The following is a 22,829-nucleotide window of genomic DNA, read 5'->3' as shown; positions in this document are numbered from 1 at the left end:
CATACTGTAATTGACACACACATCTCATTAACATTTACCGTTGGCATCCACACACTCCCCCCACGTAGGCCCTGTTAGTTTTTGTATGTTCAATTATTGTTTTCTTTTCTTTGTTTATTAAATATCATTATTGTATTCCGTCTGTCTCATGTGTCAGTCTGTCCTGGGGTTCTGCCACACTTGACTGCCTTTTGTATTATCATTAACAGTTTTTAACTATTTTAATATAGTTAATATAAAAACTTGCTTAATTTCCAAGCTTGCATGGTTTTTACGACTTGCAATGTCAATTAATTTAATGTAATATAAGTCTCTCTATTTTGTTACTTTTCATAGAGTTGTTAGTGTTTTCATATTTACACCTATTGGCGATCCTCTTCCAGACATTAATCCTGATAGCCTACTCATACTCCTGCCTGATTGACATGAAGAAGTATACGCTTTTTTACTTTAATAGTATATGATTTCTACTTTTCCTTTTTTGCTAAATTGTATAAATGATAAACCTGATGTTGATGGATACTGGTGAGCCCTAGGCCTATTGCTATGATTGACTTACTTTGATTGCTGTTAAGCTGAGAAATCAAACTTCAATGTTTTCAAAATGTACTTTGATTGCTAATCCTTATAGCCAGCTCCTTATACTCCTGTCTAATCAATATGGAGGAGTAGAGATTTTTTACTTTAATATATTTTATATAAGCTTTTATATATCCTATCTACAATGAGGTTGCCACTGATGAAGTAATTAATTATTTATTAATTAGTAATGAATTATTATTATTATTAATAATAAATGACTTTATTGAGCAAATTAATCATGTTCCTGACTCCTCAAAGTATATTTTACTCCACCAATGCACCTGTCACAAAGACTTTACTCAGATGTGCAAGAGACGTTTGATGACAAGCCTGCATGATACATTTTTTCAATGCATTCTACTCCAGCCCTCTCTCTCTCTCTACCAAGGTATGCAGCCTTCATCAGTGTTGCATCAGGTATATAACACACCAGACTTCACAGACAGTGTGAGGTGTTAAGCATCTAAGGTTAGAATTAGGGATGTCCGATATTATCGGCCGATATTGGCATTAAAATGTAATATCGGAAATGATCGGTATCGTTTTTAAATGAATTTCTTTTACATTTATTTAACCTTTATTTACCCAGGCAAGCAAGTAAGAACAAATTCTTATTTTATTTATTGTCAAAAGCATGCATAATGTTGTGTTAATTCCACGACAAGAGATATGTAATGTTAATTGACTTCCTGCTTCTGCTATGCAAGCTGCTTTTCACTGTCGCTCCGTGTTTTTCTACCTATCGTTACCTTAATGATTTATTATAGCCCTTTCAACTCTAAATACTCTGTATGTTAACTCCCAGTTCCTATGGTACTTCTCCAGAACTGTGAATTTATTTATTTAGATTTATGACCGCAGTACTTCACCGAAAGGACGAGTAGCGAGATCTCTCCGTGGGAGGACCGGCGAGATGAAGAAGTCTCCGTCTTATCAGCTACACACAAAGGACTATGTCGGGCACTGCTGAAGTCGAGGATATTTATGAAAGGCGAGAATACTGCATAAATACCCGGCTGAAAGAAAACAAGACCCACCATCACCAGCTAAGTACCTAGCTTAGCTTCAGTTTAGCCTAACCTGAAAAGACAATAAATAAGGGAAGATGCCGGGACTCGGCTCTCCCACAGAATGTACTAGCTGCCTGAGGATGAGTAAGAGGATTGTAGAGCTGGAGGCTCGAGTTTCTATCCTGCACCAAATCCAACAGGATGAGCAACTCATTGACTCTATTTTTGAAGCTACTACAAATATAGCCAACGATACCATGATTGAGACCTGGCCTAGGCTAGCTACAGAACAGCACCACCCAAAAGACGGTCCCTGGCACAAGCAAGGAGCTAGACCAAAGCAGTGGACCACCGTCAAGGATAAAAGGAGAAATAAACGAACCGGGAACACGACTATTACCTCGCCCCCGGTACCGCCAGGAAATAGTTTCAACCTACTCTCGGAAACACGCATATCAACACCCAAAGCAAAGAGACTTAGAAGTGTGGCTAACGACGCTAGCGAAGCAAACAGCGAGCGGAACGGAGCTCACGCTAACGACGCTAATAGCAGGAATACCGGAGTTCACGCTAACACTAGCGAAGCAAACAGCGGGCATGCTGGAGCTCACGCTAATGCTAGTGAAGCTAACAGCCGGCACATCGGAGCACACGCTAACGACGAGACGATGAGGAAAACACGACCCAGACTGAGCAAACGGCTAACAGCGAAAAGACTACCATGCGCCGAGGAGAACGTTGCGGTAGCCGACACCGAAGGTACGAGACCAGCGTTAACATGCCGGCTATTGAGAAGGCTAGTGGTACAGCTAGCAAGGCTTCACCAAGGCCACATGACTGTGGTAAGAACCGGCAGACTAGGCCTAATCCAAAAACAAACGGCCCCAAAACTGTTGGAAAGAACAATGCTAACTCCACACAGAACACAGACTGCATACTGATTGGAGATTCCACAACAAGGTATGTGGAGATGGCAAACACAGAAAACATATGTTTAGACAACACATCTGTGAAAGAGCTGGCCGAAATACTTCCAACACTCATCAGACCGGGTATAACAAAAATTGTCATTCACTCTGGATCGTTTGACATCCTGCGAAAGAAGACGGGCACAGAGACTTTGAAAGAGGATTTCACACGTTTAATGAACACACTAGACAAACATCAGTCTGTGTACATAGACACTGATGTGCCCATCAGTGGACCAATTGCATGCTTTCGCAGAGGACAAGAAGCCTTTAGTCGACTCCTAAATTTTAATTCATGGTTAGGGTCTGCCTGTGTTATACACGGCCTGAAATTCATTGACAATTTCAATGTTTTCTGGAATAACCCAGAACGCTTTCAAAAAAATGGCTTCTTCCCAAATCGCTTAGGTTCGAGGCTTCTAGCAGCAAACATGCGTCATGCCTTAATGGCCTCTAAGGATATCAAACTCATACCAGCACGAGAGATAATCATGAAGGACACAATCTCACCACGAGGTGCAGCAGCAGCACAAGACATCCCCCCGCCCCCCCCCCCCCCCCCCATATCACACAAGGCCATCTCGTCTGATCAAATGTCCCCAAAAGAGTACAGTACAGTTTAGTACAACTGCCATGCCATCTCTCAAAACATACCGGTAATCATAACCAGCCAATGGCATGGTGAAAAATATACGCCATCAATGCGTTTACCTGCTATTAACCTCAGGGCCATCAAGGTCAAGCCAAAGCAGACCTCCTCTAAAGAAGTCCAACAAATAAAATTAGCCCTCCTAAATGTCAGATCACTGAATAATAAAACATTTTTAGTAAATGATCTGATTAAAGAAAATAACTTAGATTGCATCTGCCTAGTAGAGACATGGCTAAATAATGACACAGCTACATCAATAATGATAGAAGCTTGTCCACCAGACTATAATTTTCTTCAAATACCCAGAAAAAATAGAAGGGGGGGGAGGAGTTGCAGCAATTTTCTCCTCAAAACTCTTGTTTAGAATCACAGAACTAGGCGAGGTTCATGTCGATGGAATATCTTGCCATTGAGCTCAAAACAGAATCAACAATTATCGTCACAATATACCGCCCGCCTAGACACTCACCAATATTTATACAGGAGCTCTCTGAACTGATCTCACTGTGTTACCGGATATGATAAGGTGATCCTAAATGGAGACTTGAACATCCATTTTAATAAGAAAACAGACTCAAACTATAGAACTAAAAAATCTACTGGATAGCTTTGACCTAACACAGCATGTAACAAATGCAACTCACAGGCTTGTGAATACATTAGAATACATCCGACCATCACTGTATATTTTTTGATACTCAAATAACCCTTACTAAAACAAAAAAAGAAATCATAGTTCACAAGAGGCTCCTAAACGACAAGGCTGAATCAATGTTCATTGATCTTATCAGACTACATGAACCACACAATCATGACAGCTCTCTAAATTAAATGGTAGAAAATCTCAATGATGCACTGTCATCTATATTAAATTCTGTCGCCCCACTAAAAATGAAAAAGAAGAAAACCAGAGCCTCGCCCTGGTTGAACTATAATACGGTCAACAAAGAAAAAAGGAAATGTCGTGCAGCGGAGCGAAAATGGAGAAAAACTAAAACCACCATATGCTGTGATATATACAAAGATGCTTTAACTGCTTATAATAAAACCATCCGCTTAGCAAGGAAAGACTACTTCTCTAAAATCATTACAGAAAATGCTGGAAACTCCAGAATCCTTTTTCCCACTATTAATGTACTACTCAACAATGCCCCTACACCTCCTCAGTCATCAACGGTTAAGTGTGAAGAACTTGCACTATTCTTTAACAACAAAATAACCTTGATCAGGGCCAGCATTACTCATGATGGAAATAAAGCTGATTGCAGCAAACCGTGCAATGTAACCATGAGAAGATTCACATGCATCACATTAGATGTACTCTGCAAAACTGTCTCAGAATGTAACTCCTCCACCTCAGACATTGACCCTATACCTAAAGCTTTCTTCAAACGGGTGTTTAATAGTGTTTCAAGCCCTGTGCTAGATATCATAAACACTTCCCTTAGAACTGGTATTTTCCCAGATGCCTTTAAAACAGCAGTTGTAAAGCCATTACTAAAAAAACCTAACTTGGATAGTAATGAAATGGCAAATTATCATCCAATATCCAACCTACCATTCACTAGTAAAGTACTTGAAAAGATAGTTTCAGTTCAAATAAATTCCTTTCTTGAAGAAAACAACATCTTAGAATAATTTCAGTCAGGATTCAGAAAATATCATAGCACTGTGAAACTGCCCTCACCAAAATAATCAGTGACCTCAGGCTAAACTCTGACGAGAATAAGATCTCCATCCTTATCCTACTAGATCTCAGTGCAGCATTTGATACAATCGATCACGATATTCTAATCGATTGTCTTGAAAACCATGTCGGTTTCTCAGAACATGTGCTAGGCTGGTTTAAAACATACATCAGAGGGAGGAAATTCTTTTTTTTTTTATCCACTTTTTCTCCCATTTTCTATATTTTCTCCCATCCCAATTTCGTATCATCCAATTCAACCCTCCCCTGTCACGAACGCTGTTTCTTGCCTCCCACAAGCCGGCCGCAATGTGGACTAAGTCATACATAGCACAAGTCCCCTCCGGTACTTGAGGTAACAGTAGTCTCATCTTTTCACCTGCACAGCTCGATCTCTCAGTGGCGAGGAGTAACGCGTGGGAGGCTCACGCTGCCCCCGACACTTCCTGATTCTACTGCGCAGGCGCACCAACCGACCTGTAGGAGTCGCTGTCCACAACGCCCGATCCCCACCCATCAGTTTCCCACCCCCTAATATGGCCAATGTGTATTAGTACGGACGACCAGCTAAACTGAAAGCAAATGTGGAGCGCTGGGCTCGAACAGCCGAGCCCAGCGTCTCCAGATTTCGTGGCGAGCGCCTTGCCCACTACGCCACGTAGCCGCCCCAGAGGGAGGAAATTCTATGTTAAACTAGGAGATCACGTTAAACTAGGAGATCACATGTCTGATATATACGACAACAACTATGGAGTTGCACAAGGGAGTTGCTTAGGTCCTTTACTCTTCTCCCTTTACATGTTACCGCTAGGTGATATCATCAGAGAACATAATGTAGATTTCCATAGCTATGCGGATGATACACAACTGTACATATCTGCTGAACCAAATGATACAGCGATTAGCTCCATTACAGACTGCTTACTGGCAATAAATAAATGGATGAGTAAGAACTTCCTGAAACTAAATGAGAACAAAACTGAAATTCTAATTATCGGCCCCAAAACTAAAAAAGAAACATCAATAAAGAACCTGGGAGGACTAACCCCTTGGATCAAATCTGAGGTCACTAGTCTCGGGGTTATCATAGATTCAGAACTGAACTTCAATTCCCATATTAGCAAAGTGACGAAAACATCGTTCTTCCATCTCAGAAATATAGCAAAAGTACGACCATTTATTAATCAGAACGATGCTGAGAAGCTAATTCATGCATTCATATCTAGCCGGTTAGACTACTGTAATGCACTTTTCACAGGTCTCCCTAAGAAAACCACAGAGAGGCTTCAGCTAATCCAAAACTCTGCAGCCCGACTGCTAACTAGAACCAAAAGGAGAGAGCACATTAGTCCAGTCTTAGCTGCTTTACACTGGCTTCCTGTAACATTTAGAATTGACTTTAAGGTCCTTCTCCTTACATACAAAGCTCTAAATGGACAGGGACCTAGCTACATCGCCAACACTCTAATAAATTACACACCAGCAAGAACACTGCGATCATCAGCTGCTGGACTACTAGAGGCTCCCAGAAACAGTCAAAAGAGGATCGGTAATGCAGCCTTTATCAACTATGCCCCAAAACTGTGGAACAAACTACCCCAAAACATCAGAGAAGCCAACTCGCTAGACATCTTTAAAAGACAGCTTAAAACCTATCTCTTTGCTCAGGCATTTCACTGTGGGGTAATGCAGGCAAATATCTGAAGATAGATATCTGCTACCACCTAGTGACAAGAGGAAATATTATTATAGAAACATCAGAGATATCCTGACACAAATTGTACTTACCTGCACTATTCTTACCCTGCCTACTTTTATACACTGCCTATCAAATTCATGTGTCGGTTATCACACTTTTTTACTTCTTACTGATGACTATTTTAAACTGAATCATTTTAAACTATTTTTTATTATTTGTATTACTGAATCAAACTGTAAATAGAGAGCCTATTGGGATGCTAGATCCTAATGTGAAACACTGTGATTTACCATACCTTGCTATATTCTTGCCCTACCTACTTTCATACACTTCCAATGAAATTCATATGTCGGTTCTATGATGTTGGAGTGATGCTCTGTTGTGAGGAGAAGATGACTTTTGACCTAAATCTAGCAAAGTTGTTTACCATTCCAGTTAGGTACATCGTGAACCTCACCGCCTAGCCAAGGTTGATTCTCCTACAGTAGCTGGGCCATTTTCATCTGATTGAACAATCTTATCACACTTTTTACTGTAACCTTGCTATTTACATTTTAAATGTTTATGCTTGCTTATACCTGTATTTTTTACTGTTGTATGTCCGTTCTATTTTATTAGTTTTAGACTATTTTTAAACTTAATCATTTTAAACTATTTTATTACTTGTATTACTGAATAGAGAGCCTATTAGGATGCTAGATCCTAATGTGAAACACTGATTTACCATACCTTGCTATGCTCGCTCATGCCTGTATTTTTTACTGTTGTGAAGCACTTTGAACTGCAACCTCTGTATGAAAAGTGCTATACAAATAAAGTTATTATTATTATTATTAATTACCTGAAATGATTCAGTTTTTTTGGGGGGGAAACCCCGCATATATCGGTATCGGTTGATATCGGTATCGGAAATTAAGAGTTGGACAATATCGGCATATCGGATATCGGTATAAAAGCCAATATCGAACATCCCTAGTTAGAATTAAGTCTTTAACCTACTGTGTGTGTGTGTGTGTGTGTGTGTGTGTGTGTGTGTGTGTGTGTGTGTGTGTGTGTGTGTGTGTGTGTGTGTGTGTGTGTGTGTGTGTGTGTGTGTGTGTGTGTGTGTGTGTGAGTGAGTGAGAAAGAGAGAGAGAGAGATAGAGAGAAACAGAATGTAAGATTCCATACCTGTGTTTCTGCCCGTGGGTGTGTGTGTGTGTGTGTACCTACTTCTCTCTACCTCTCAGCCGTAAAGGAGTGAATGCAATTGAAAGTGAGCAGGCTGTCTAGCGCATGCCATTCCTCCAGACGCACTTGATCAAAGGCAATCGCTTGACTGTAGAAAAGCTGGAATATGAAGAATAAGGAGTATAGGCTGCAGCTACTAACTGAGAGAGGGATATAAAGGAGGTGCTGATGATCAGAGCGTCGTCTACTCCAGCGGCTTGGGTCCAATTACTTCAGCCCCTGATCTCAGAGTGCATAATATGTACAGTCTTCATTCACTTTCAATCATTGTGGTTCTAACCGTGTTGACTTGTGGGATTACTTATTTCATATATATCTTATCATTCCAATGGCCACGTGACGCCAACACAGAATTAAATATGGTCCTCCTAAGATACCAAACACAAGCGTCAACTGTCCTCATCGAAGTGTGATGCATTTGCCATCTCATGACTAATATCAGAATGGGTGTTTCTTTGTGACGGAGCGATGAGCGCACTTTAAAAGATCATTCAGCACCATGTGATTCAAGTCTAGACCATGGTTGATGTGAAGCCCACTACATTTTACCCTATTCTCACCATCTTTTTAAAGATCTTGGTCCTTGACGGCTGGGTGGCGCAGCGGTCTAAGCGCTCGTCACCAACACAAGAGACACCGGTATCGAATCCGGCTGTCAGTGTTGCCTCCGGCTTGTCCGGCCGTCATACTGGCTCAATTGGCAGAGTCAGCGGGAGGGAAGCCGGTGGGTGGTATTCTGGTCGTTGTAAACAGCGACTCCTACAGGTCGGTCAGGGCGCCTGCACAGCAAAGAAGGGATATGTTGAAGGTAGCGTGACCTCCCACGCGTTACACTTCACCAATGAGAGTCCGCGCTGGCAGGTGAAAAGAGGTTGCTGGCTGTCTCCTATGTGACGGAGGAAGCATCTGATAGACTTCAGGACTCCCTAGACCGACCAGTGGGGGGCACATGCGAGCAACGACCAGGAAGGGGAGGGGGGAATTGGCATAACGACGAAATTGGGATGGGAGAAAATCAGAGAAAAAAAAAACAGGAGAAAAATTCTCGAACGTGTTCGTAAGTACCCTTTTTTCTTGATTTTTTTGGTAAAAATGTCATACCAACATATTTACGAAACTCCTGAACACAACGGTCTCCGTAACTGGCCAAAATCTTTGCAGCTGAGTTCCCATGAATGAAATACGTCACTCATTCTTAAACTGAAATGCACATTCTCTTCATTGAATTGAAGCTATGGAGACAATTTAGTATGGCTCATTTTACAGGCATTGTTCATAGTCCATTACTGACTAATCAGTTAATTTCTACACACTGTAGTTTGTTACACGCTACATGCTAAACATCGCCCCATTTCCAAAATAGTCTTTTTTCATAGATCGCGAGATATGACACATTTTATGCAATAAGCCCAAATCATTCTGGTTGATCGCCTGAAGCCCCAAATACTCCCAAATCAAAGGTATATACCATGTACATATATATGTGCCTTCACAAAATCAAGGTTGGGGGGGGTAGTCTTACCCCAAAAATGCGATCGTTACTAAAAGCTTGGTTTAGGTCCGGTAAGATACGACACTGTGATCGTTACAGAAACATGTTTCAGGTTCGGTAAAATAGACATAGAATATACCTTACCTTAGCCAGAAGGTGCTCCAAAAAGAACAATTCCAATGATCCCATCGGCGATCGCGATTACTCGTTTATATGTAATTACTTGTATATGGGAAACTATAGGTTTTGAGGCGAGGAGATCTCCTAGCGATTGCTCTGCAAGAGCTCCTCCCCCTCAGAGCAAGTCAGGAAAGAAAGGATCAGGACAGAGACAGTTTAGTTCAGACAATCAGAGTTCAAAAGGTAGGTGATACTGCCACCTGGTGAGATTCGATCGCCATTGCAATTCCAACGTAGGCAGATGAATCAGAGACACCTAGAGGGCTCCGGCTGACCGTATAGAACGGGGATCAAAGGAAAATATCAAAGGATCAAAACCCGAGAATACTCGGGTTTCTGGCGCTCAGCGCATGGCGAGATAACCCGACTTTTCTCGGGTATGGCGCTGAATGAGTTAATGATACAAATATTGTCGTATTTATTATCATATAATTATTTAATTCCACGGATGTCTGTAGTATCGGCAATCCCCAATGACTTGTCCCAGAGAAAGCTGTTGAAAACAGAGCGCACACTGGTCTTTCCGACTTACGACTGCCTTTTCGGGTTCATAAATCCTCCAACGAATTTACAATACGAAGCCGTTCGAGAATGCCGAATAAGTACGTAAATCGATCCACTTTTTTTATCCACTTTTTTTATATATATTTTTTTCATCCCAATTTCGATGTGACAATTCTCCCCTCCCCTGTCTTGAACGTTGCTCGCATATGCCCCCCACTGGCCGGTTGTAGGGAGGATAGAAGCCTTGCATCACGTGTCCCCTCCGATACACAAGGAGGCAGCCGGCTCACACTACCCCCGCCATTTCCTGTCTCTGCTGTGCAGGCGTACCCCAACCGACCTGTAGGAGTCGCTGTCCACAACGTCCAGATTTACCACCCATCGACTTCCACCCGCTAACTCTGCCAATTGAGTTAGTATGACAGCCGGCCCAAGCCGGAGGCAACGCCGACAGCCGGATTTTAACCCGGAGTCTCTTGCGTTGGTGACGAGCGCAATGTCCGCTGCACCACCCAGACGCCTTTTACGAAGGAATTCTTTTAACATTTACATATGTCCGTTCGAGAATGAGGACCCTTGTTTGTCTGGGGATGTTCGTCATATTGTTAACTACTCCCAGACTGTGCCATTTGTTCTCAAAGCTGCTGTTGTGCAACCTCTCCTGAAGGTGAGCGCTCTGGACTCATCCATTCTTAGTAATTGCAGAAAAATCTCCTTTCTTACACCAAAAGATTGACACCAAAGATTGCCCTACACATACATTTTTAAACATGTTCGTATTCACTTAAACTTGTGTGCACGGGTCGTACACATGCAGAATACATGTGTCTATTTACATTTTGTAGAACTTAAGCATATTGCATACAGTAGCTGTGTTTGAAAAATGGTTGTCTAGCCAAAGTCATATGTTACAATATTAGGTAACACTTTATAATAGGGATGCACCGAAAACTTGGCACCGAAAATTATCGGCCGAAAATGGTTAAGGGTTTTAGCACCGAAAATACATGACCGAAAGTCAAATAACGTGTTGTTGTGATGACGTCATCAAAACGCGACTACAGACATACCGGTAGCATGCGCAACATGTAACGTGAGCAGCTTGGCAGCTCTTCCTGCATTCTACAGCCTGTGATAACTAACTCCTCTTGGGAGTAGGGATGCCCCCCGAAACCCGGTTCTAAACTAAATTAGAAAAAACCGGAGTATTGATCAGCTCCGACGTTAACGGTACTGCTATCAGTAGTCTAGGAGCGGATTAGCTACGGAGCTAACAGTGTACCATCCATCTGCGACGCAACGGTGGCAGCAACAGTGGACACTGAGTAATGTTAACGTTATGACGAGTTCATACTACACTACACGTATGAACTCGACATAACGTTAACGTTACTCCGTTTAAATGAAGTGTTTAATTAGCAGCAATCTGTTGTTGAAAATGTATCGTTAAACAGGAAATGGAAATGCGAGGACAGGAAGTCGTCATCAATCGTTGTAGTCTTTTAGTCTTAACAGTCTGGAATTAATGTATGCATTCAAAAGTGCTGAATAAATGTTTTATGGGCCCATAATAGTGATTATTAATATTATTTAAGTTAAGTTTAGCCATAATCATGTCTTTTGCCATAATCAGGTAGCTAAAAAAAAAAAAAAACATTATATATATATTTATATTAATCATTTTCGGCCTTTCGGCATTGGTTTTCGGCCAACTGTTTCCTATTTTCGGTATCGGTTTCGGCCAAGAATTTTCCATTCGGTGCATCCCTACTTTATAATAACACTCAGTTATAAGACCTTTATAAGGCATTTGTAGATAATGAACTAATCATGAACAAACCATTTATATACATTCGTAAATTATTATGCAATAATGCGGTTTTGTCTTAATTTAGTTGAAAAATGGTTGTGGTGACACAGAGTAATACCTATCCATACCTCCATACAGTTATTTTTGTCTAAATTGAAAGGTCATAGTATGCATATGCAGGTGGGGTTGCTGTGTGGGAGATTGGGGTTTGATTCTAGGGTAAGACAACACTTTGGGATCTTTAACAATCTCATCATGGATCAAATAGATGAATTAATACTAACACCACAAATATTACTAATATGGATATTATAGATTACATCATATTGAAAAATGGTCTAGCAATCACATTGACATAACGCCATAGTAAGATGTGAAAAACACGTTTAGGACACGACCAGGACGTCGGTTGGAGTTTCTTTTCTGATTTTCTTTACACCGGTTCTAACTACGGACATACGGAAAATGTTTGCTGGGCAGTCTTGATATTCAGCAGCTTTCTGTGTGAATTCGTCTTCCCATGGATTGATTTGTCTAGTTCCATACAAAATTGGCTTTACCAACAAACAATTAATTGTTTCTCTAAATTACCACTCACCAAAAATAAACATCACATATGGTGTACCACATGGCTCCATTCTAGGGCCTATCTGTAACGGTCCCAGGCAGTGAACAGTGGTCTCCTACCTGGTCTCCTACCTCCCTCTAGTGGTCACCGTCAGATGGTACAGGCCATCATAGAACTGTGGTTAGGGATAATTCATATTTTGTCCTTGTTCATATTGTCATGGGCCATCCCTGCGTTTGTTTGATGTCGTCCCCCTGTCTGGTTGTTGTGTGTGTTAGGCATTGCCTTTTGTGTCCAGGGTTGATTATTCTTTGTGTGGTCTGATTTTGTATTCTTTGTTTTTGCCTGGCTGTGCCAGGTGTGGCTCATCATCGTTAGTCTGTGTATATTAGTGTGTTCTGTCCTCACTTCCTTTGTGGCATCATACCTCCATGTTCCCGTACCTGTTCGTGTCACTGCTGTCGTCTTCCTTGCTCTGCTGTTTGTATTGAGTCTTAGTAAGTGATATTAGTATTCCGTTTTTGTGCATCTTTGTTTTTCGTGTAACAGTTCGTGTTTTTTCTCTAGTGCCAGCTCGGCTGTGCCTTTTGCTTTTGTTTTGTTCTTGTAATATACTCTTGCATTGCTCCTGTGATCTTCTATTAAAAGACACACTACGTTTGAGAAGAGCAACCATGTCTCCGTTCCTCCTGTCATTCCGCTGTTTGGGTTCTCATCTGTCAGTCCGCATATTGGGTTATTTTCTTCCCCTAATCATAACACTATCCTTTTAAATTGTTCTACATGCTCCCTTTAGGAGCTATCATCCGCAAACATGCCATTTGTTTCCAGCTATGCAGACAACATGCAACATAAGATACGACTGGTGATTGAAGATTTTCTTTCTTAGAAATGTAGAAATGTATTTCACATTTCAGATCCTTATCTAAAAACTAAGGCTGTCAAAGTTAACGAGTTATTAACATGTTAACGCACAATAATTTTTTTAAACGCCACTATTTTTTAAACTCAAGATTAACGTTTTGAATTTTTTTATTTGTATTTATTATATATATATATTCTTTTTACTAGACTTCACTCAGGTGTATTATTGATACTCTCATTGATACTATGTTTGTTGTTTCTGACTCAAAGTGTGTGTGTGTGTGTGTGTGTGTGTGTGTGTGTGTGTGTGTGTGTGTGTGTGTGTGTGTGTGTGTGTGTGTGTGTGTGTGTGTGTGTGTGTGTGTGTGTGTGTGTGTGCGTGTGTGTGAGAGAGAGAGAGAGAGAGAGAGAGAGAGAGAGAGAGACAGAGAGAGAGAGAGAGAGAGGGGGGATGAGAGAGACGAGGAAGGGGCAAGAGAAAAAGAGAGCTGGGAGAGTGTGTGTGTATGAGAGAGAGGGGGGGCGGGGGTGTGAGTCCTCAGCCCTTGTGTGGGTGAATATAACAAGTTCCTAACGTTTTCTTTCCCCTATTATTTCATGCACACTTTATTCATTGTTTTAAATTATTATTTTCTTTAAGTTATTTTGTGCATCACTCCGTTTTGAATTTGATGCAAATTTGCAATGCATGAGGGTCATCCTTTTGTGTTAAATGGCTACATAAAGCAAGCATTTGTTCACTCTCATGTTGATAAGAGTATTAAAACTTGAAAAATATCCGTTTAACACTTTGAGTGCTGCGCTGTTTGGTTAATTAGTGTGGGTGACCTGGCGAAGCCAGGTTGCCACCCACACTATAGTTCTTGTACGTCTTTTTATTAGTGTGGGTGACCTGGCGAAGCCAGGTTGCCACCCACACTATAGATATCTATACTCTTTTTATTCTTTCTTTATTCCACCGATTTTGCAAACACCACTCGTGCCAGAGCGTTCGCGCCCCATACACGTGAAAGGTATCAAAACGACCGGCCTGCCTATGGCAACTCCGGTATTCGAAAGTTTCACCGCACCGTCTGGCTACGAATCGACTTTAAACGGTAAAATTACGGTCCCATTGGAAATGCATTGCAATTTAGAGTGTAGCAGCTGAAATAATCTTTTTTCCCCTACCTTGGGTGAATTGCGAGTGTGATCTCAATTTTGGACGTAGAAATAAAACAAACACATCAAAACGATGACACGGCTGTCAGCCCGCTCACAAAAGAAAAATAAATGGAATTGGACATTTCTATCTCAACTGACGACCATTTCTTTGAAGGTTCTCCTCCCCATTGACCGCCATGCAAATCCACTCTAGGAATCGCAGTTTTCTCACTATTTTTTAGCCTTCTGTTCCGATCGCCGAAGGAGTGCCACAATATCGCACGAATGCCACAATATCGCACACAACCCTTCGCCTACTCGTTGTAGTGCTCATGTGCGCGTCACAACGCTTCATCTCTTATAGTTTTCTTTTAATCAACGTGACAATGCAGTCATGTAAAGAAAATTCAGAATATGCAAGTCATTGTGCTCATGGCTGATTGGTTCAGGCTTAACAGCTGTGAGGCTCAGGGCTCATGGCTCAGCTGACCTGCCAATGACATCATCCACTTAACCCATCATTGCCCATCACTGTGTTGCAGTACTGAATTGCTGGACAGCGCCCTCTGTCTTGCGGGTTGTGTCTTGCGGGTTGTGTCATTGTACTCAGTAGGGATATCCTCTTTCATTTTTCATTGGTTGATGTTGACCACCTTTCATTGGTCGATGTTGACCACTCCCCCGATCCTTACACCACGCCCCCTTAGGCCACACCCCCTCAGTGTATCTCTTGAACCGTTTGTCGTAGAGACTTGCGGATTGTGCCATTGGTCGATGTTGACCACCTTTCATTGGTCGATGTTGACCACTCCCCCGATCCTTAGACCACGCCCCCTTAGGCCACACCCCCTCAGTGTATCTCTTGAACCGTTTGTCATAGAGACTTGGGGATTGTGCCATTGTACTCGGTGTAATAGTGTAATAGTGTGTAATAGTGTAATAGTGTAATAGTGTGTAATAGTGTAATAGTGTAATAGTGTGTAATAGTGTGTAATAGTGTGTAATAGTGTAATAGTGTAATATTGTGTAATAGTGTGTAATAGTGTAATAGTGTATAATAGTGTAAAAGTGTAATCGTGTAATAGTGTAATAGTGTGTAATAGTGTAATAGTGTGTAATAGTGTGTAATAGTGTAATAGTGTGTAATAGTGTAATAGTGTAATAGTGTAATAGTGTGTAATAGTGTAATAGTGTGTAATAGTGTAATAGTGTAATAGTGTGTAATAGTGTGTAATAGTGTAATATTGTGTAATAGTGTAATAGTGTAATAGTGTGTAATAGTGTAATAGTGTGTACTAGTGTAATAGTGTAATAGTGTGTAATAGTGTGTAATAGTGTAATAGTGTGTAATAGTGTAATAGTGTAATAGTGTGTAATAGTGTAATAGTGTGTAATAGTGTAATAGTGTGTAATAGTGTAATAGTGTAATAGTGTGTAATAGTGTAATAGTGTAATAGTGTAATAGTGTGTAATAGTGTAATAGTGTAATAGTGTGTAATAGTGTAATAGTGTGTAATAGTGTAATAGTGTAATAGTGTGTAATAGTGTAATAGTGTAATATTGTGTAATAGTGTAATAGTGTGTAATAGTGTAATAGTGTGTAATAGTGTAATAGTGTAATAGTGTGTAATAGTGTAATAGTGTGTAATAGTGTAATAGTGTGTAATAGTATAATAGTGTAATAGTGTAATAGTGTGTAATAGTGTAATAGTGTAATAGTGTGTAATAGTGTAATAGTGTGTAATAGTGTAATAGTGTAATAGTGTGTAATAGTGTGTAATAGTGTAATATTGTGTAATAGTGTAATAGTGTGTACTAGTGTAATAGTGTAATAGTGTGTAATAGTGTGTAATAGTGTAATAGTGTGTAATAGTGTAATAGTGTAATAGTGTGTAATAGTGTAATAGTGTGTAATAGTGTAATAGTGTAATAGTGTGTAATAGTGTAATAGTGTAATAGTGTGTAATAGTGTAATAGTGTAATAGTGTAATAGTTTGTAATAGTGTAATAGTGTAATAGTGTGTAATAGTGTAATAGTGTAATAGTGTGTAATAGTGTAATAGTGTAATATTGTGTAATAGTGTAATAGTGTGTAATAGTGTAATAGTGTGTAATAGTGTAATAGTGTAATAGTGTGTAATAGTGTAATAGTGTGTGTAACTGCCCCCCGGCTTGGTGTTGAAATAAAGATGCGGTTATGTTTCGTACAGATGCTTTTATTTGTTTTCTCTTTTGCATTTCAGCTTAGCAGTACTGTAGCTTTTCTTTGGTAGTTTGTCGTTTGTACAGGTAGTGACGGTTGCCTCATTTGGTCCGTTTGCACCCCGTTTGCACCTCGTTTGCACCCCGTTTGCACCTCGTTTGCACCATGAAAACTGCATAGGACAGTCAAACACAAACATACAATTAGTTACATATTTCACAGTTCAATATTGTTCACATGTTGTTCATTATTATACCAACGTGTTCAAACAAACAATTGCATTCAAAGATATTTAAAGGTGAACTCGTCTTCCATAACAAAGGCACTCAGGGAAAAACAATGATATATAATAACGTTACTTGTCCGGCAGCAGGTGCCTTTGATTAGAAGCTACTTCGTGAGTGCACCACTTTATATGTTTATAAATGTTTGGCGGTTACACACATAAATATACAACAACATATCTTCAACAACAGTAATAATAATAATACATTTGAGTGTTCGACATACCTTATTCCGCTTTACCAAGGGTAGTTAATTTAACTGGAGTAAGGTCCTTCTATCATACATAATTTGCTGCCTGCTCCGTCGTTATCTCTGAGTTACTTCCGCCTTTGTCACACAGGAAGCTGTGACTTTTATACTAAAGGAAGACGAGCTCTGCCCCCATGTGGACACTAAATGAAAATGCACAAGTGGCTCAGAAATATTCTTTTCTTAAATAGATAAATAGAGAGCTCAGTATTCTGAGCCAATACAGAGAAATTGATCATCTAGACCAGTGGTCACCAACCCGTCGATCTTGATCGACTGGTCGATCTTTGAGACTGTCCCTGTAGATCTTTCCATGAAAAAAAAAAAAAAAAAAAAAAAAAAATTAGATCTTACACTGAGAGTCCACATTACAGTTCTACTTTTGTTTTGATGTGAAAAGTGATGCTGCACTTAGCACTGACTGAGAAAGTACACATACAGTTCTACTTTTGTTTTGATGTGAAAATGATGCTGCACTTAGCACTGACTGAGAAAGTAAACATTACAGTTCTACTTTTGTTTTGATGTGAAAATGATGCTGCACTTAGCACTGACTGCACTTAGCACTGACTGCACTTAGCACTGTCTGAGAAAGTACACATTACAGTTCTACTTTTGTTCTCATGTGAAAAGTGATGCTGCACTTAGCACTGACTGAGAAAGTACACATTACAGTTCTATTTTATAAAATGCTAATTGTAAATATGTTTGTCAATGTTAATAATATGAGAAAGTCCACATTACAGTTCTACTTTTGTTCTGATGTGAAAACTGATGCTGCACTTAGCACTGACTGCACTTAGCACTGACTGAGAAAGTACACATTACAGTTCTACTTTATAAAATGCTAATTGTAAATATGTTTGTCAATGTTAATAATATGAGAAAGTCCACATTACAGTTCTACTTTTGTTCTGATGTGAAAAGTGATGCTGCACTTAGCACTGACTGCACTTAACACTGACTGAGAAAGTACACATTACAGTTCTACTTTATAAAATGCTAATTGTAAATATGTTTGTCAATGTTAATAATATGAGAAAGTCCACATTACAGTTCTACTTTTGTTTTGATGTGAAAAGTGATGCTGCATAAGATGACTGCACTTAGCACTGACTGAGAAAGTACATAATAGTTCTACTTTGACGTTTTAATGTTGGACCAAAGCATTGCATGTAATTAGAATACAGGCAAATAAAAGTCATTTAGTTTAAAGTACAATCTTGGCTGTCTTTTTATCTCAACGCTTCAATAGGTAGATCTTGCCTTCACCAAAAAAAAAAAGTGATCTTGGGCTTAAAAAGGTTGGTGACCACTGATCTAGACCAACGCAAATCAAAGCTTACTGACAGTAAAGATGATAGGCATCTTTACCCTTGGCGGTCAGTTACACTCCCACCAAATCCTGCTATGACGGATAAGCACAAAACAATTAATTTAGTCATACAGGATTTCCTTTTAGATTTCACATAGCATCAAAATAATACAATTCAAGCGTTTCTATACTAATTACTCTCGAGGAGGAGTACCAATTTCTGGATCGGTCGCTCGAGGACTGAAGGTCTGGCAGAGTGATCTTTTCGCTCCCCAGTCTGTATTTTTACTCGACGTACTAGACCGTCGCTCTCTTGAGTGGCTTCGACGACCCGACATAGTTGCCACTGGCTTCTTGGCAGGTTACTGTCCTTGAGGATGACTATGTCGTTCACCTTGAGGTTACGCCGTGGTACGTGCCACTTCTGGCGTGTAGAAATGTTCAGGAGGTATTCCTTCTTCCAGCGGCTCCAGAATTGTTCGATTAGGTACTGGACTCGGCGCCATCTCTTGGTTGCATACATGTCTTTGGCAAAATGATGGGATGTTTCATTTCTTGACTGAGGGATGAGCGTCTCAATCTTCCACCCACACAGAGAAGTTCTCGATGCAGAATTGGATCAAGGGAATGGAGAGCACTTGAACTTGGAAGAGCATCTCCTTCCTGGCATCTCTTAATTTCCTGAGAGAAGGCTTGCTGCTGGACAAGCTTGATCACTATTTTGGCAGCTCTTTCTCGTTCTTCGACTGTCACCAGTTCGGTGTTGTGTACTTTTCCCGATCCCAGCCTCTTGATTCTTGCGACTACTTTCAGGATCTTTGACCATGAAGAGATCTGATTTAGGCGACTTAGAATGTCTGTACAACTGTTAACTTTGGTTGTGAAAGCTTGGACAGCCTTAACCTCAGGATCGCCTACGAGTAGGTCTGCGAAGGGATTCAGTTTGGGATGTACTTCTTGCTCCCAGAGAAATGTAGGACCTGACATCCAGTTTGTTGAAGGAATGTGAGATGCCTGAAGGCCTCTGGAGGCATGATCTGCCGGGTTCTCTGCTGTTTCGATATAGTGCCATTTACTTGGGTCAGTGTTTTCTCAGTTGGACTCTGTTCGCGACGAACACATGGAACCTTCTTGCCTCATTATTGATGTAGCCCAGAACTACTTGTGAATCTGTCCAGAAGAATTCTTCATCGATCTTCATCTGCAGTTCTCTTTTCAGCAACACACTTAATTTGGTTGCGACCACTGCCGCTGAGAGCTCTAGTCGTGGGATGCTTGAGACCTTTGTGGGTGCTACTCTTGCTTTGGCCATCACAAGACTGGAGTGTACTGTATTTTTGTCATTTTTGTACCTGAGGTAGGAACAAGCGCCATACCCCATGCTGCTGGCATCGGCAAAGTGATGCAGTTCCGTCTTGATGATGTTGCCGAAGTCATGTGGGTGATAGCATCTAGGGATTGTGAATTCCTTTAAGTTATATAGCCCGATCTTCCATTCCTCCCACCGTGGCTTTAAGTCATCTGGCAGTGGATCGTCCCATCTTATGCCTCTGCGGCATAGTTCTTGGAGTATGCGTTTTCCGCTTAGGGTGAATGGGGCAACAAACCCGAGTGGGTCATAAAGAGAGGCGACAATGGAGAGGATTCCTCGACGGGTTGAAGGCTGGTCTTTCATGTTGACATTGAAGCTGAAGGTGTCGTTGTATATAGACCACTGAAGGCCAAGTGCATGCTCAGTTGGGGTCGCTTCCAGCTTAAGTTCGAGAGGGTCAGTGATTGTTGCTCTTTCTGAGGGTTTCACACAGTCGAGGACATCTTTGTGGTTAGAGTTGAATTTGTGGAGGCGTAGGCCTCCTCGTTTGCACAATTTTTGTGCCTCGATGATCAGTTTCTTGGCCTCTTCGACTGATGAAACGCTGGCTAACCCATCATCAACGTAGAAGTTCTTCTCAATGAAGGCTGAGGCTGCTGGGTAGTCTTCTCTATGTTGGTGTGCCATGTACCTTAGGCCTAAGTTGGCACATCCAGGAGACGAAGCAGCTCCGAATAGGTGAACTGTCATCTTGTTTTCCGGTGGTTCTTTTCCCAAATCTCCTTCCTCCCACCATAGGAACTTAAGGTACTTTCGGGATTCAGGCGTGGCGAATAGTTTTGCTGAGCAGTCGACGAACACGACCCTTAGCTTGTTGGGCCTTTTGGGATGGTAGGTGCTGTGATGAGGAAGGTACCAGGCAGTCTCTCCCTTTGCTGTTGTATGGTCCAGTTCTGCATCACCTTTCTCAATGATTTCCTTCATGAAAATCTTATAGCGTTCGTGATATTCTTTATTTGTCTTTAGTTTCTTCTGAAGGCGGACAGTGGCTCGTTTCTTGTTTGGTAGAGATGGTGGGCCGCTACCCTTGAAAGGTAAAGGCATCTCGTAGTGTCCATCTTCTTTCTGTCTGATGTGGTTACTGAGAAATTGTATGAAGCGAACATCTTCTTGAGACACGTACTTGTCCTCGTAGTTCCTTTCAGAGAAGTCCGACTCAAGGGCTTTCAGGACATCTGTTGTAGACGGGGCTGGTATTTCTTTTACTGCGACTCTATGTACGAAGCTCTGACTCCCTTGTCTGTCCAGATGAGGGTTAGGTAGGTGGTTCCTGCTTAGTGCGCTTGCTTGGGCTAGACTGAAGGCCTCTTGGTTCACAGTTGCTCCAGGAGATACTTGACGTTGGAATGTTGGATGTAGCAGAGCACTATCTTCAGGTTTTTGGTGAGCAGTTTTTATTTCATGATCAGTGTTTTCTTCTTCTTCTTTGTTATCTTGATCACTTCCAGAACCGTATGCCCTCACTCGGGCTGCTGCTACCTTAACTTCATTTTCTGCTTGTAGCTGCTGTAGCTTCATCCTTTCCGTCTCCAGCCTACGTCGACTCTCCACCTTCATCTGCTCCATTTCCGTTAGCATGGCTGCCTCTTCCTCCTCTAGTTTGAGGAGATTTGTTTGCAGAGCCTGTATTCCCCAGATGGCCTTCACCTCTTCCTCTTTAGCTGCAAGTTCAGCTTCCATCCTTCTGCTTGACGCTTTATTCAGTGCTATCCTCACTCTCTCCTTTTCATGTCGTTCATTACAATCTTCTTCCTTTGTTTCCAATCGTTTACAAACAAGTTCCTGTGTGTCTGTCGTCAGCTGGATACAGGCGTCCATTTTATCTGCTATCTCTGGAGTTGTGGCATGATTGCATAGAATTGACTCATACACACTATATACTAGGTCACAACTTGTTTGAATGTCTTGTTTTAATTTTCCAAGTTCTTCTGTCGGACAGAAGGCTCTCAGTTTTCCTCTAATTTCCTTTGCCATCTTCCTCCAAGTGTGGTAAACCTTGTTAAATACCTTCTCATTTTTCATATTTTCCACCTCACGATTCTCCTTTCCTTTCTCTGTTAGAGTTCCTCTGCGAGCACCTGTCCTGTTCCGTTCCATCTCCAAGAGGTTGCCAGCATCGTCTTCTTGGGCCGACATTGTGCTTGATCACACACACTCAAAATATCAAATAAATAGATGGTATTTAAGAGTTCCACTTGCTGGGATGGATATCAGACAGCATAATATTCATTAAATATACAGGAGTTGCCACACGTCCGTGGTATTGCTGGGATGGATACCAGACAGCATAAGGGTAATTAGATATACAGAAGTTGCCACACGTCCGTGGTATTGCTGGGATGGATACCAGACAGCATAGGGTTAATTAGATATACAGGAGTTGCCACACGTCCGTGGTTTTGCTGGGATGGATACCAGACAGCATAGGGTTAATTAGATATACAGGAGTTGCCACACGTCCGTGGTTTTGCTGGGATGGATACCAGACAGCATAGGGTTAATTAGATATACAGGAGTTGCCACACGTCCGTGGTTTTGCTGGGATGGATACCAGACAGCATAGGGTTAATTAGATATACAGGAGTTGCCACACGTCCGTGGTTTTGCTGGGATGGATACCAGACAGCATAGGGTTAACTCAGTAGGTTCATTCTTCCTTCTCTTCATACATGTATTTTCTTTAGTGTAGGGTCCTCAACATACATGTATTCTCTTCGGAGTAAGATCTTCAACATACATGTATTCTTTTCGGAGTAAGGTCTTCAACATACATGTATTTTCTTCGGAGTAAGATCTTCAACATACATGTATTTTCTTCGGAGTAAGATCTTCAACATACATGTATTTTCTTCGGAGTAAGATCTTCAACATACATGTATTTTCTTCGGAGTAAGATCTTCAACATACATGTATTTTCTTCGGAGTAAGATCTTCAACATACATGTATTTTCTTCGGAGTAAGATCTTCAACATACATGTATTTTCTTCGGAGTAAGATCTTCAACATACATGTATT

At 41.0% G+C, this 22,829-nt stretch overlaps 1 protein-coding gene across 2 annotated transcripts in view; it reads right to left on the bottom strand.

Moving 5' to 3' along the window:
- The window catches only part of LOC311231232 (A-type voltage-gated potassium channel KCND3-like), a gene marked incomplete at both ends in the record, with an annotated part of 449,547 nt that overhangs the window by 12,186 nt on the left and 414,532 nt on the right, over positions 1–22,829 (bottom strand). The window lies entirely within an intron of this gene.

Source organism: Notolepis coatsorum (assembly GCF_963971535.1).
Source record: "Notolepis coatsorum genome assembly, chromosome: 6".
Taxonomy (NCBI): Eukaryota; Metazoa; Chordata; class Actinopteri; order Aulopiformes; family Paralepididae; genus Notolepis; species Notolepis coatsorum.
This window is presented reverse-complemented; position numbering and strand designations above follow the sequence as displayed.